At 45.9% G+C, this 13477-nt stretch overlaps 1 protein-coding gene across 9 annotated transcripts in view; it reads right to left on the reverse strand.

Annotated features, from left to right (window-relative positions):
* LOC120401063 (WD repeat containing planar cell polarity effector) overlaps positions 1–13477 on the reverse strand; it is a 301239-nt gene that overhangs the window by 214004 nt on the left and 73758 nt on the right. For 3 of the 9 annotated variants that reach the window (XM_039530641.1, XM_039530630.1, XM_039530638.1), the window contains one exon: positions 5736–5800. The exons of 5 other annotated variants lie outside the window; for them this stretch is intronic. The gene's annotated coding sequence lies outside the window, so the exon portion shown is untranslated. Of the gene's footprint in view, positions 1–5735; positions 5801–13477 lie in introns of those variants that run through there. One more of the 9 variants, XM_039530639.1, reaches the window with a different exon arrangement.

Here is a 13477-nt window from a genome sequence, read left to right on the forward strand (position 1 = left end):
TCTCTAGCGCTCCATGTCTGTCACGGAGGTCGTGGAAGTCATGGATTCTGTGACTTTCCATTACCTCTGTGACTTCGGCAGCGGCCTGTGGGGCTAACCCCAGAGCTGCCCAAGCAGCTGGCTCCAGGTTCAGCTGCTCAGGTGGCCCCAGGGACAGCCACACCAGCCACTGCTGGAGCAGCTCTGCAACCAGCCGCTGGAGCAGCTCTGGGGCCAGCCACACGGGCCGCTGCTTAGGTGGCCCTGGGCAGCTGGTGCTGGGGACCGCCCTAGCAGCAGCCACCGGCAGCAGTCCCTGGGGCAGCTGGAGCAGCCACTGTTCGGGCGCCTTTCAGCAGCTGTCCCCCAGCAGCGGCCCCCCAGGACACCTCCCGCAGCAGCAGCAGCCCCCAGCCTCCCCCACCCAGCAGCACCCTCCCAGCAGGGGGCCCCCACACCTCCCCCAGCAGTAGATTTAGTCAGTTATATTTATAGTATAAGTCATGGACAAGTCATGGACTGTGAACTTTTGTTTATTGCCTGTGACCTGTCCATGACTTTTACTAAAAACACCCATGACTAAATCTTAGCCTCAGTTATATGTAAATTGTGAGTTGGTACAAAGCAGTTCATGTTTTTATGATTTAATACTACTTGTACTCTATGGTCTACTAACATCTGGAATGTTATTGTGCATGGTTGGTATGGCTATCTTGGTATCCTGAAAAATAAGTAAGAAACTAGATGAGAAAAGGGGAGTAAGGTGTATTAATCTTTTACCGGTCATAAACAAGCGGACTATAAATATAAGTCAAATTAAGCATTTGGCACAAACTGAATTACTGCAAGACCGTTCCCCAAGAGATTGTAATGGATAAACTTCTCTGTTTGGGCTGATATACCTTTGATTAATAAACTGCTTGAACTGAGTTATCTGACATCTTGCTGATCAATTATCTTGAATGAAAGTATTTCATGCATTTGTAAGCTACGGACTGAATTATAGTACAGTAACTTCAATCTATCATGAGTTGAATGTGGAAGCAACACAATGCTGCCAACATAAGGGCTCGGCACAGGGATTGGCGATCAAAAGCACATCACACCAATAATCAATGCTGTTCACTGGCTCCCCTACTTTGCAATTGAAGAAGTTGGCCTTAATCTATAGATACATCAATGGATCTGGCTATATCAAAGACTGCATTTCTAACCATTACTGCCCAAAATCATTCTAGAACAATGTATCCAGCAAGACCTAGAGTGGAGCCTACGGAAGTATTCTTATTCAAAGTCACATAAATTTGGAACCATTTACCAGAGAATTTAAGATTAAGTCAAAGACTGGTCATCTTCAGAAAATACCACAAGAGCGTCCTATTTTCCAAGTCCTTACTATTGTACAAGACAAGGAAACAGTAGCATGAAAAATATAATCATATTTATATTACCTGCACATTATATTATATACAAAAAACTATGTTAAAAGAACATAAGTAAGGATTCAAAGTTCCTTGTCCAATATACTCTTTTTTCTGCTCCAGTCCAGCTTTTGTCCCCTCGGAATCTGAATTCGATGGCTACCTGCTCCATGCTGCCTGGGTACCAGTGGGGTAGGAGTAGAAGGGGAGGTCTGACTGAGACAACAGGAGAGACGGGCTCCTTGCTCTCAGATCCAGTGCCCAGCCCCACCTTACCCTGAAGCATGTTCAGTCACTCTGTGGGGGTGGCCTATGCACAGGCTGGTCACTACTAGGAGTTCTGTGAGGTTTGGGCCCACTCAGTTAGGAAAGAATCTTCGGACATTTAAGTGTTAAAGTTAAATTCATCCCTACTGAAAATATGCAAATTGAAATTTTCAGAGGCTTATAACTGGTCCAAACAGGTGGATTTTCATGGGATGGCAAAAGATACACCCCTGCAAAATTTTGGATTGCTGCTCCAGGCATGGGGACGCTAGAGCTTTTCACAGAATTTCTCTCAAGAATTTTATTTAACAAAGGCAAAACAACATATTGTTCCCTAGCCTCCTTTTTGGAAATGGTTGAACAATTTCGGCTGAAGTTTTCCAAAACAATTCAGCTTGCAACAGACACCTGGCATGGAAAATTTCAGTCCAAATGGTTAAAAGTTTTGCAAAGATTTAAGCGACTGAAAACAGGGTCTTATCATGGGAAGTGTCAGGCAGCTTTAATAATAGGTAGCATAAGCACAATTGCCTATAATAAATCATTCCAGTCCACTGAGCAATATTTCATATATTTTACGAAACTGGACAATTTTTAGCATTTCACAAAAGAATGTTCAGCCTTTACTTCTAGCATTTCTTTTAATGCTGTTTCCACAGCATTACATTTCTGAAACTAATAACAGATGGAATTTTATGTTTTGGTCAGTTTTTTGGCCATCCTATATGCCAATGTGCATTTTCATACTCAAATGTACAGCTTGTACTTAATATTATGGTCATAACATCCAAAAGGTATTTAAATAAATTACAGACTTGACTGGAACCCAAATTCTGAGTTTAGACTATGGACAAAGTTAGTCTATTCTTCAACAATTAGAAAATGATTCCATAACCAAAATGTTGACTCAAACTTTTTTTTTTTAATTTGACAGTGAAATTTTATTAGCGATTTCTTCACTTTACCAATTTTACGAATGAACTGTGTTGAGTTCACAGTGACAATATATGGATGACAACCAATGAAGCAATTATAATAAATCTCTGTGTCTGATCCTTCTCTTCCAAAACATATCCTCCTGCTTCAAATAACGTGCCGTTCAAACTGAATAAACCTCAGGTGACACGAAAAATCAATGTTTTTAGTGCCTGGGCATCTTTGTTCGCTACATTAAATTGCATGTTTCACCTTTATCAGCTCTTTTGAAGAAAACATATATTTAACAGTTAAAAGTAAGTCCTCTTGGTTAGCATCTATCATTTTTTTTAAAGGACCTGGGCATTTGTAAGCTGTGACAATTATTTTTCTAACAGAATCTAGATGTGGATGTCATTTGCAGTTATGTTTGCAGCTTTGAAGTCTCCTCTAGGTCTGTCATTTGGTTTAGGCTATTGATGGGTGCCTGGGGTGCTTTGTCCTCTGGGATGCTATTTTCCTTTAATTCATCTCTGATTAGAAGCTATTTATGCATTTTTATCTGCTTTATGCAAAGATCAAAGGGATCAGAGATCCCTATTCTGACCCTATAATAGGCAAAAGAGCCAGGATGCGTGTTCTTATTTGGTTTCAGTGTAAATCTTAAAACTTACCTTTACACTGCTCAAATCTTGATACACCCCTAGTCGCTTATGACAACAGCTTTCTATATGAACGGGCAGTTAATGGTACAGACACTATTGCCTAAAAAATGAGTATGCTTTTCTTTTCATACACAAGTCATATCTTTGTAAATAACTTCTTAGACTGAAATCTCTGAAGATAATTATTTACCTAGTCAATGAGATTTGAGAGACTGATTATTACTAGCAATTAAAGTACAAATAAGCTCCACAGTACTACAGCATCACTGTTCATAATGCTGGCATTACACTAAAATTATGAGAACCTCCCTAATTATTAACGAGCGTATTGTTCTTATGGTGAAGTACTCTTTCAACTCCTTCTCAAAAATTAATTTAGCCATTTTAAAGCTGTAATGGGGCAAAAATTGACTGTTCAACCAGTTCAAGATGGATTTTGTATTCATAACTCAAAAATGGCTTTAAAATGGACAAATAAGGAGTCTGTATTCAGTTACCATTGGTATTAATAAAAACGGAGACCTTGTCACCATCAGTACAAAAGAAACAAAAACCACAACACTAACATATTGCAATTTAAACAACAGGTATTGCTTTGGTGAAATAACCTTTTTCAGCTACAATGTAGTTGTATTTTGGCAGACTTGGTACACAAGCACAGCAACTGTGTAGATAAAGAAAATTCCAAGAACTGTATTTTCAAACAGATGCAAGCATGTCGTGTACTATTCCTTGGGGAATTCTGTACCACTGCACATGCACAGAATTTATGTCCCCCGCAGATTTCTTTGCTTCCCTGCAGAAAACTGACCTCCCCCCGCAGCATCTGAAACCCCACACTGAGCCCTCTCACACCCAGACTGCCCTGCTGAGCTCTATCCCCCCAACACCCAGACCCCCCCAATGAGCCCCAACCACCTTCACCTGGACCCCCCTGCAGCATCCCATTACTGTTGCACCCAGAACTCCCCCAACAAGCCCCCGTGCATCCAGATCTCTCCACACATGGAACCTCACTGAGTTGCCCGCACCAAGATTGCCCCATACAGAACCCTTTCAACCCACACCAGGATCTCCTCCACACTTAGACCCTGCCGGGCTGAGCCTGCCTGCCTGCACCTGGCACGGAAGGGCAGGGCCCTGGGATGTTTCTGGGGCAGGCCCAGTCCTTGCGCTGTGTCAGGGTTGGGTGCAGCCTCACTACTGAGTCTGTGTCCTAGGGGGGAGCTGCTGATTGATAGCCCACCTCTGTGCAGTCAGTGACTTGTGCTTCCCAATGCCATACTGGAGCCTCCACATTTATTTGACAAATAAAATTTGCAGGGTTTTTAATTTTTTGGCGCAGAATGCCCTCAGGAGCAGTGTACAGAAACATCATCTCTTTTTCCTTCTGGTCAATGGGGGCTATACAACTCAGCCGCCTCACGGCCTGATTCTAGTTGGTGCTAGGGCAGGAGTTCCCAAACTTGGTTCGCGGCTTGTTCAGGGTAAGCCCCTGGTGGGCCGCGAGATGCTTTGTTTACCTGAGTGTCCGCAGGTACGGCTGCTTGCAGCTCCCAGTGCCGGGGTTCGCTGTTCCCGGCCAATGGGAGCTGCGAGCGGCCGTACCTGCGGACGCTCGGGTAAACAAAGCATCTCGCATCCTGCCAGGGGCTTACCCTGAACAAGCCATGAACCAACTTTGTGAACCCCTGCGCTAGGGCCTATTATTTCCTACCTGGTCACCTTGTCCTCAACTGAGAACCAGGGCATGGGGACCTGTGAAGACTGCAGTCAAATCCCTCTGTGGAGGAAGAGCATGATACCCTATATTTGGAGCACCTGGAACCCTTTTGGGGGAATTTTTCTGTCAAAATGTATCATAAGTAGGTGCAAACTATTCTGACTGGTTTGTGGACTGACAAAGAAGGAACTGGGGCCCATTTGATGGGAGGAGTCTGACACAGGGCATCAAAATTCTTCAGGGTTCCAACTAACCAACAATTAACTGGAGGTCAGGAGGACCACAGATCCTTACATTATAAGCCAGAGTCTAAGAATGCAGAAGGTCCTGCTTTCCAAAAGGTTCTGGAAGACTGCAGCACAAGCGCCTGGATCCCATGGGTGGGAATATACAGAGGAAGAATCTCCAGCTTTGCCAGACAACCTCAACAGTACAGTTATGAACTTCATGCAAAAATCGGCAGCACTTTTAGTATCTGGGGGCAGTGTAAAATAAACGGAATTTAATATCACCCTCAGATACAAGTATGGAAGTGTTCTTATTTAATTCAATAAAATCTCTTTTTTCCAGTTCACTTGAATTTTTCACAGGATTTCCAGTTTGCCTCTTTGGAGTGCTGCAGAAACTAGGGGTCTTGGTTATAGAATTTAGGGTCACTGTGCCACACAGTACATAGAAGGATATGACCAAGGTTCTCTAGCCAAAGAACAAGTGTTGCACAGGCAACAGCAGTCAAAGCTCCCTCTCAACACCTGGCCTACGTACCTCTACCCTGATTTGCAGGGACCACATCTAGGATTGAGAGGACAGCTTCATTTCAGGCCTCTGCGCTAAGAAAGCAAACAAAAATAAACTGCAATTAGTTTCAACTAATTTTGTGGATGTTATTCCACTGGAAACAGGACTGAGACCACTAAACTTATTTTGCAGATCAGCATACAGTAACAATTTTTGGTCCTTACCTCTCTTAACTAGATCTGAAATACAGACCTAGAGGTGAAAAGCTCATACTCTATGATCTCTTAACCCAGGGGTCTCAAACACGCAGCAGAGTTATTTCCTGGGGCCCACCATAGGTGATGACTCCATGGGCAGTCAAGCTCCAAACAGCTGTTTGGTGGTGCTTAGGACTTTCCAGGAGCGAAGGGGGAGGAGCAGGGACATGGCGCACTCAGGGGAGGAGGCGGAGTTAGGATGGGGACTTTGGGGAAGAGGTGGGGTAGGGGTGGGGCCTCATGGAAGGGTGGAGTGGGGGCGGGGCCAGGGGTAGATGGGGCGGCTTTTGTATCTTTGTATGAAAAGGTTTCAGTGATGCAGCCCTCGGGCCAATGTACTAGTCCTCATGTGGCCCTCGTGGGGATTTGAGTTTGAGATCCCTGTCTTAACCCATCTAGGCCCCCAATAAAGATGGTTTAAAAGGGAAGCTAATTCAAAGGGGGAATTTATGTTAATAGCTAGCAGGTAATGTCTTCAATATTGTCTTTTTGGACAGTGTTTTTTATTTTATTTTTTATACTTTTTATTACGCATCAGACCGCATTATTGTTGGCATTTAACCAGATGGCCTTATTACAACAGAAAACATAAACCTGGGTGAGGTCAACCCTTTTAAGATTTTGATTAAAGGGACCCTAAATATTGGAGGATGAAAGATGTCTGTTAAGTTGCCTGTTTTATAACAAGTACTGTCTTCACTGCTGTGTTCTTCTCAATGTTTGTAGCTTTTGCATTCACTCCGGGAAACATCAACCTGTCACCACAAGATTGGTTGTGCAGATTTAAACAGAGGACGGCCTTGCAAAGAGCAAACGGCAACTTACAACCTAGAACACTTACAGCTATACAGCAGCTCGGATATTCACACACTGGCATGACCCAATACAACTGCAAAAACTGACAGAGAGAGCACGCAGAGGTTTTGTGCAACACCGAATGTTTTATAGTTATTATTATTTTAAACAGGGCTTTGGACTTGGAGCAAATATCAAAAACTGGATAGAAGCATTATATCATAGCCCAGAGCCTGGTGGAAGTTAACGGGGAGAGATGGGAGTTATTTTCCACTATCACAAGCTGCAAAGCAGTTGCTCTGATCATAGAATTAAAAAAAAGAGTAGGCCAGATACTCGCTCCAATGAAGTCAATGGAGCTTTGCCAATTGCGCCACTGAAGTCAATGGAGTTTTGCCAGTTTACACCAGTTGAGTATCTGGCTGAAATGAATTTATAGAAGATGCATTGTCATATAAGTTTTTTAATAATCTATATGTGCTAATTAGAGTAAGAAACCTAAGGCTTTCACTCCTGTCCACAGTAAAGAAATTGAGCTCTTGGGCAAAATGTCTGGATTTAACTCAAATTATAAGAAATCAGAGGCCATAGGGATAGAACTACCACAGGCAGAGAAAATGCAATTAGAATAGCTTTTAAATTTAAATGTGCAAGGAAACTGATGAGATACTTAGGGGTGAACATTCTAGCCCAAATGGAAAAACTATACAAAGAGAGAATTATATGCTGCTTTTACGGAACATCAAAAATTACCTTGCAAAATAGATAAAATTTCATTTTCATTCCTGGGGAGAAAAGAGACTGCCAATGACCCCTCTTCCTCTTCTAGGTTCTGACAATTTTATGTCTAAGGAGCCCTTAAAGGGCATTCACTCACATGTAATCAGTGGCACCGTGAAATTGACAAGAATGTAAGTAACGCAGATGTAAGTAACAGATGTAAGTAATGCAGTTTCTGCAGGGTCACTACGTCACCCTAAGTACACCAACATAAACCCTTTCGTGAAGGTGGAGTTATTATGTCAGGGTAGTGGGGCACTTACATTGGCGGGAGCAAGCCTGTAGTGCAGGGATCTCAAACTCAAATCACCACGAGGGCCACATGAGGGCTAGTATGTTGGCCTGAGGGCCGCATCACTGAAACCTTTTCATACAACAATACAAAAGTATAGTCAAAAATGAAAAAAATGAAGAGTGATATAGTATACTGTTAAAAGTCCGCCCCTCCCCTCCATGATATTTCTCTCTGATTCACCTTCCCTTTCCCTCCCTCTCAGTGTTAAAGGAAAAGGGATTTTCCCAGTGACTGGCTGCTGGTGCTGTTGCTTTCCCGGCTCCCTTCTCCCCCAGCATTTAACACTGCGCATGGGATCAGTGGGGATGGATTTCAGTGGTGGATGTGTTTGGCCCTCCCTTGAGGGAGGGGAGATTTGAAGAGTGGCGAAGGGGCTGGCCGAGGGTTGGGGTGAGCCGAGGATTGAGGATGCAGGAAGAGCAGGCTCAGTGGCTTGGTCGGGAGCGAGGCGTTGCAAAGCTGTTTCTCAAGCTTGGGCAGTTGGACTCGGGTAAAACTTCAGAGAACTGTGGAAATGGCTCATTGAGCTGCACGCAGCAGACATCCCCGACCCCGGAGCGAGAGTGACTGTAAACACTGGCTTAAACAGCAGCTCCGAGAGCCCGCCTGCCTGTCTCCTTCCCAGAGCATGTGTGGGGGAGCTGGCGGCAGCAGGGCCAGAGGTGGATTATGTTTTGCTGATCCAGCTAACGTCTTCCCTGCCCCGCCTCTTCTCACCCCTTCGCTGCCCCCATTCCAACCCCTTCCCCAAAGTCCCCGCCCCAACTCTGCCCCCTCCCTGCCCCTATTCCAACCCATTCCCCAAATCCCCGCCTTGGCCCCACCTCCTCCCCTGAGCATACCATGTCCCCACCCCTCCCCCCTGGAAAGCCCTAAGCACTGCCAAACAGGAGGGGCAGAGGGGGGGAGTTGGCACCTATGGTGCGCCGCAGGAAATAGCTCCTTGGGCCGCCGCGTGTTTGAGACCCCTGCTATAGTGTGTACACTGATATAAGGAGGTCGATGTAAGTTGCCTTATGTCAACCTAATGCTGTTGTGTAGATCAGGCCTAAGTCTTCAGACTCAATGTGGGGCAATGACAAACACCCAGCTTGGATGGCATATCCAAACTTCTCAGTTTTCCAATTTGCATTGGAGACCAGACTTTAACCACAGTCAATCTAAAGCTCCTTCCATCTAGTTCAACATTTCTCAAATGTGGCCACCGTGGCCACATGCGGCCACCAGGAGGTTTTTGTGTGGCCACGGCAGCCTCCTGGTGGTAATGGGGGGGGGGGGCCAAAGAATTGGCCCCTGCCACTCCCTTCTTGTTGCTCCTGGATGTGCTGCCGTGCACTGGCTCTGGAGAGAGGTGGAGCACAACCCTGCAGGAGCAAGGTGAGTTCTTGACCCTCCGTGGGGGAAGGGGGTTTGGAAAGCAGCCTCCAGCAGCGGGACTTCAGGAGCCTGGGCATGTGGCCCCAGGCTCCGACCGTGGGGCAGTGGGTACTGACCCCTCCCCATCTCTGGCCACGCAGTCCTCACCTCCAGCTGCGGGGCTTCAGCCTCTGGGCCCTGGTTCCAGCTGCATGGCAGCAAGTGCTGGCCCCAGCTCCAGTCCCAAGCTCCAGCCGCGGACGACCCCCAGCCCCAGCTGCACGGCAGCAGGTTCCAACTGTGAGGCTTTGGTCACCAATCCCTGGCTCTGGTCATGGGGCAGCAGGTGCTGGCCCCCAGTTCTGGCCGTGCAGCTCTGGCCCCTGGTGCTGCTCCCCTGCACCAGCTGCACAGCAGCAGGCGCCGACCCACAGCTCTGTTCCCTGACTCTGACCACGTGGTGGCGGGAGCCGGCCCCAGGTGCTGACCCCTGGTGCTGGCCATGCAGCAGCGAGCACTGGCTCCAGTTAAGCAGTGGTGGGCTCAGACTCCTGGCTCCAGCCACGCAGCCCTGGGCTCCGGCACTCAGGGCTCTGGCCATGCGGCGGCAGGCACTGGCCACAGGTGCTGACCCACTGGCTATGGCCTCACATCCATTCCCCCCACCCCATCGTCCCAGGCCCCCCTGCCTCATGCAGGCCTGTATCCATCCCAACATCGCCCTCTAGCCCCTGCTGACTCCCCCTTTAGCCCCCACATACAGGGTTTAATGGGTCCTGCTGAGAAAAGTTATATTAACAAATATGCAGGTATCACTTTTCACAGCAGACTTACTAGCTATGTGTGAAAAGTGATACTGGTATGTTTGTTAATATCACTTATCACTTTTCATAGCCACCCAGGTAGCTACTGAGTGTGCTGTGAGCATGCAGCAGCTGCGGTATGTACCTGGTCCTAGCGGGGGACCCAGAGCAGTACTATGTATGCATGAAGTGCCGCCTAATAGAGCTGCTGGAGGAAAAGATCCAGGGCCTAGAGCTGCAGGTAGAAACCCTGATAGAGAATCAGCTGATGGAGCAATGGCGGGACCACCAGACAAGGAAGATGGGCGGTGGAAGCATGTGACCGTGAGAAGCAGGCAGAGGAAAGGAGAGCCAGTGAGGGGAAATAGAGCTAGGAACAGGTATGAAGGTTTGGAGAATGAGGAACAGCAGGTGGTAGCTGATGGTGGGAGGCCAAGGAAAAGAGCCATAGAAAGAGGAGGAGTCTATGGAGACAGCACCAAGTTTGGGCCCAGGAGGTTACAGGATGGCGATTGGGGATTCCATACTGAGAAGGGTGGATAGGCCTGTGACAGGGCGATCCCCGGAAAACAGAAGGGTGTGCTGTCTGGATGTGGACCTGAGGTTGAAAAGGATCCTAAGAGGAGCAGGTAAGAACCCTTTGATCATCCTTCATGCTAGATTCTCGCTAGACAGGATCAAGGGAGACTATGCCAGGTTGGGTAAGGCTCAGGTGATCTTCAGTGGGATCCTACCTGTTCCTAGGAAGGTGAGAAGATAGTGACGATTAACAGTTGGCTGAGGAGTGGTGTTACAAGGAGGGCTTTGGGATGTATGGGCACTGGGAGGCTTTGGGGACAGACAACTGTTCTCACGGGATGGGCTCCACCTAAGTAGGGAAGGAAGTAGACTTCTAGGAGGGAGGTTGGCTCACCTGATTAAAAGAGCTTTAAACTAGACACTGAGGGAGACGGTTGGGAGAGGTCCTGGTGCTCTAAATTTATACATTGAACAACAAGATAACAACAGATATAGCCAGAGGGGGCAGGCAGGTGTAAGGAAGAGGGGGACGGAGACGAGATCTACAGGTCATGCTGGTAGTACTGTGTCCCTACCGAGTTGGGTGAAAAGAGTGAGAGGAGCCCAACAGCAAAAATTAGGATGTTTGTTCACCAATGCAAGAAGCTTAGGTAATAAAATGGAGGAACTGGAGCTCTTGGTCCGTCATGACTGGAGTACAGGTATGGAAGGGTATGTGCTGTTTAGGAAAGACCGATGCAAAGGTAAAGGTGGGAGTAGCATTGTATATCAATAATGAGGTGAAATGTAATGAAATAACTAGCAATGCAATGGATAGTCTGTCTGGGCAATGGTCACATTGGGGAAGAAAACTACTAGAGCCTCACCGGGATAGTGATTGGATCTACCCTAGAGACGGATAGAGAGCTCTTTAATGTTTTTAAGGAGGTAAACACTAATAGGAACTGCTTGATCATGGGGATTTTAACTTGATATAGATTGGGAAACAAATGCTAGTAACAATAATAGGGCTCAGCTTTTCCTAGACGTGATAGCTGATGAATTCCTTCATCAAGTGATTGCTGAACGGATGCCATTTTAGATCTGGTTTTGGTGAGCAACGAGGACCTTGTTGAGGAAATAGTTGTAGGGGACACCTTGGCTCGAGTGATCATGAGCTAATTCGTTTCAAAATAAATGAGAGGATAATCAATAGTGCATCTGAGACTAGGGTTTATGATTTCAAAGGGCTAACTTTACTAAACTAAGGCGACTAGTTAGGAAGTAGACTGGCCTAACATATTTAGGGATCTAAGGGCAGATGACGCCTGGGGTTACTTCAGGTTGAAGTTGCAGGAGATGTCAGAGGCATGTATCCCAAGAAAGGTAGCAGTTTTAGACCGAGCTGGATGAGCAAGCGTCTCAGAGGGCATTAAGAAAAACAGAAAGCGTACAAGGACTGGAAAATGGGAGGGATCAGCAAAGAAACCTACCTTATTGAGGTCAGAGGGTGTAGGGAAGCAGTGAGAAAGGCAAAGGTGGAGATGGACTTAGATTAAAACCAATAGCAAAAGGTTTTTAGCCATATAAATAGGAAGAAAACCAAGAAAGAAGAAGTGGGACCGCTTAAAACTTTGAGGATAATCTTGGAATGGCACAATATCTGAATATTTTGCCTCGGTCTTCAATGAGGCTAATGAAGGGCTAAGGAATAGTGATACAGGGACCGATGGGAATGAGGATATGGGGTAGACATTATGGTATCGGAGGTGAAAGCCAAACTTGAACACAGATAATCTTCATCCTAGAATATTAAGGAACTAGCGAGTGATATTGCTAGCCATTAGCGCGAGCGAGTGATATTGCTAGCCCATTAGCGATGATTTTTAATAAATCTCTAAATTTGGACTGGAGATTAGCTAATGTAGTTCCTATATTAAAGAAGGGAAAAAAGTGACCGGGTAACTACAGGCCTGTTAGTTTAACATCTGTAGTATGCAAAGTCATGGAAAAATTTTAAAAGAGAGAGTGGTTAACCAACCTGATCTCCTTCTTTGAGAAAGTAACAGATTTTTAGACAAGGGAAATGCAGTGGATCTAATATATCTAGATTTCAGTAAGGCGTTTGATGCATGAGGAATTACTGGTTAAATTGGAAAGGATGGGGATTGAAATGAAAATCCAGAGGTGGATAAGGAGCTGGTTAAAGGGAGACTGCAGAGGGTAGTATTGAAGGGGAACTGTCAGGTTGGAGGGTCACTAGTGGAGTTCCTCAAGGTTCGGTTTGGGTCCAATTTTATTCAATCTATTTATTGCTGACCTGGGAACCAAGAGTAGGAGTGGGCTGATAAAGTTTACACCAAGTTGGGAGGTAGAAAAGGATCGGGATATCCTCCAGGGAGATTTGGATGACCTTGTAAGCTGGAGTATTAGTAACAGGATGAAATTCAATAGTGAGAAGTGTAAGGTTATGCATTTAGGGATGACTAACAAGAATTTTAGTTATAAGCTAGGGACGCACCAGTTGCAAGTAACGGAGGAGGAGAAGGACCTAGGAGTCCTGGTTGATCGTAGGATGACCATGAGCAGGCAATGTGATGTGGAAAGCAAATGCGGTATTGGGATGCATTAGGCGAGGTATTTCTAGTAGGGATAAGGAAGTGCTAGTTAGCGTTAGTGAGACCTCATTTGGAGTATTGTGTGCAGTTTTGGTCTCCCATGTTTAAGAAGGATGAATTCAAACTGGAACAGGTACAAAGAAGGGCCACTAGAATGGTCCGAGGAATGGAAGGCCTGTCATATGAAAGGAGACTTGAGGAGCTCGGTTTGTTTTCCTTAACCAAAAGAAGGATAAGAGGAGATATGATTACACTCTTTAAATATATCAGAGGATAAATACCAGGAAGGAGAGGAATTATTTCAGCTCAGTGCTAATGTGGACACGAGGACAAGCGGATATAAATTGTCAGTTAGGAAATTTAGGCT

Source organism: Mauremys reevesii, linkage group 3 (assembly GCF_016161935.1).
Source record: "Mauremys reevesii isolate NIE-2019 linkage group 3, ASM1616193v1, whole genome shotgun sequence".
Lineage (NCBI taxonomy): Eukaryota > Metazoa > Chordata > Testudines > Geoemydidae > Mauremys > Mauremys reevesii.